This window comes from Microtus ochrogaster, chromosome 26 (genome assembly GCF_000317375.1).
Source record: "Microtus ochrogaster isolate Prairie Vole_2 chromosome 26, MicOch1.0, whole genome shotgun sequence".
Taxonomy (NCBI): Eukaryota; Metazoa; Chordata; class Mammalia; order Rodentia; family Cricetidae; genus Microtus; species Microtus ochrogaster.
This window is the reverse complement of record NC_022025.1, coordinates 13,001,008-13,004,067: the sequence shown is the minus strand read 5'-3', so window position 1 is coordinate 13,004,067 and position 3,060 is coordinate 13,001,008.

Sequence of the window (3,060 nt, the reverse complement as noted above, 5' to 3'; positions counted from 1 at the left end):
AAAACAGGCTTTCCCTTCCTTAAAATGGGCACCAAAATGATATGACACCCCTTCATATAAAAACCCTGAGCGCAAAATAATTTCTCAAAGAGACATTTAAGAACGGCTCCTACTTACTCCCTGTGGGTCTTCTGACTCCGCCTTGCACAGTCTGCTTCCTGCTTTGTGGTTGCTACTGTCTCACCAAGGAAGCTTTTACACAGTGGCCGAGCCTTCGCCTACAGTTCTCTTTTCTGCCTTCCTGTTTTCTCCCTCCCAAGCTTAAGTACATACTCAAACTGGAAGGAAGACTATGGTTAAGAAGCTGTGGAGGGACGGCTCAGTGGTTAAGATCACGGCTACTCTTCCAGAGGACCTGGGTTCAATTCCCAGCACCCACATGGCAGCTCACAACTGTCTGTAAAACCAGTATCCAACACTCTCACACAGACACACATACAGGCAAATACCATGGGCACCCATAAGTACATACACAGAGAGAAACAAATAAAACCCTTTAAAAACAAAACAAAACTCACAGGCCTGGTGATGTGGTTGGTTCAGGGGGTAAAAGCACTTGCAGATGGGGCCCTCCTGGTTTGTTTTTTTAAAAAGTCTGCTTGGTAAGTTCCAGGCCAGTTAGAGATCGTGTCTAAAAAGACAAGGACCAGCACCCGAGGCTGCTCTCTGGCCGCATATTATACACATGTAGACACACAGAAGAAGACTACGCCAGGAGCTGACAACAGTGGTAAAAATTCTTCCCCAGTTAAGCATTGTTAAGTATGATACAGTTGACAGGTAATGGCTGTTTATACAGAGACAGACTTTTACTAGCTAGCATCCTTGGACTTAGTTATAATTAAGCATGTTTTACAGTACTGTCTTTAGGTCCAGGTCCAATGTCCCTGCCCACTCAGCTCTTTTCCTATTGCAAAGGGTAAGGAGACCATGAGGTCAAGAAACCTGCAGACCTTCCACACTGCTCAGATCCTAGGGCACTCTTAGCTGCTGATCATGTCACTATTTTTAGGAAAACGATGAATGTACTTATTTTAAACACATCATGAATATGTATGCTTTTTTTGTATAGAGGGTGGAGAGTTGGGGCAGAAGAATGGAATCAATCGGGGCCCTGAAACTTTTAAATTTGGCTTTCCAGATCATCGTGGACGTCGCTTTGTTCAAAGCAGGAGAACAGATTTGTTTCAGTCACGTTCTATCGTTCTATGGATTTTTCATGAAGAGGTTTTAAAGGAAAGCAATTAACTGGGGGCTTGCTTACAACTTCAGAGCACTGGTCCACTCTCACCAGGACAGGAAGTGGACAGGCAGGTTTCGGGAGCAGTAGCTGAGAGCTTTACATCCTGACCCCATAGGAAGAGAGAGACAGACAGAGCCTGGAATGACCTTTGGAAACCTCAAAGACACACCTATCCTAACAGGGCCACATCAAACCCTTAGCCACACCTCCTAATCCTTCCCAAACAGTCCCACTAACTGGGACCAAGCACTCCAACAAGCCTATGGGACCACTCTCATGCAAACGACCACAGTATTTTACACGAGTTTGTCATTTTGATTTATAAGGGTCCATGAGCATCCACAACCATATTTTTGCTCAGATTCATCAAGTTTAGGAATACATCTGCTAGTAGTGTATTATGGGGCAAGAAATAGTAACTGCACACAGTGCATTGTAGCCTTAAGGTCAGATTCTCCTGAATTAAAATGTGAGGTGAGAGGTGCAAACTTCCTGGCGTGACACAACTGGTAAAGAGGCGCTCTCTTTAGGGTTAGTAGCTACAAAAGTTATTTTAGGGGCTGGAGACATGGTCAATAGGTAAGAGCACTTATTGCTCTTGCAGAGACCATGGATTTGTTTCCTAGTAAGGCTCACATTCCAGAGAAGATATTTAAAAATTTATTTTACTTTAGTTTTTTAGCCAGATATTCATGAGGCCAAAGTTGGCCTTGAACTCCCTATTTGCTTAGTTGAACTTTTGGTCTTCCTGCTTCTACCTCTCAGATGCTAGGATCACAGAGCTGTATCACCATGTCTGATGAGAAATTATTTTAATTGTAATGGTTTCAGTGTGATTTTGAAATCCTGAAGAAGACAAATATACGCTAATAGTAACCATGTAGTCAAATCTGCTCACTTAGCACAGAGACAACAGAGGTCTCACCAGGCAAAGTGGCCTGGCAGGGAGACTGGTGAGCAGCTGACTTGGGTCCTGTCTTATCTCTCACCACACGCAGTCAGCACGCTTCAGCACTTGCTCTCACTGCTAGACACTATGCATTTTGATACTTAATAGCTGAGATGCATAAATATATAGTTGTATTTTATTTAGTAGATCATTAAACAGTCACTTCCTTCCCCTGGAAATCACCCCACCGCACGAGCAGATGCTTTCTAAAGAGAGAAAATGGAAAAGTGAACCTTAAAAAGATTACTAGACCAACTGATACTAGCCATAGAACTTGAGTCTGTTCGGAATGCCCAGATCAGACCATCCGCAGCACTAAACAGTCTTCCTTTTATTGTCTTATTTGCATGGCTTCCTGAGGACATTTCCATACATGTATATATAGCCTTGTTTGCTCATATCCATACCGCAACCCTCTCACCCGTTTGTGGATGGCCCCTCTTTCAAGTAGTCCCTCTCTGCTTTCATACCATATACTGACTCGTTCCATAAGTGAGAACACGAGGTAACTTTCTTCCTCTCATTTCCTTAATTCTCTTTCCCTGTCTACTTTTTTACATGAACTACATATGCGTATGTATGTATGTAGATTCAAATCTAGATTTCATACATCAGACAAAATATGCGAAATTTGTCGTTCTGGGTCTTGCTTCAGGAAATACTCTTTTTGTCAACAATCTGGTTCTAAAAACCAAAGGAAAAAAAATGAGGCTGGACATAGCGGTGGACGCTGGAAGATGGGGTGGGGAGAAGATGGACAGGTGGGGAATGGCAGAGGCTGGCAGGGTCTGTGAGTTTGAGGCCAGGCTAGTCTACATCACGTTTCAGGATAGCTAAGACTACACAGAGAGACTATGACTCAAAAAAA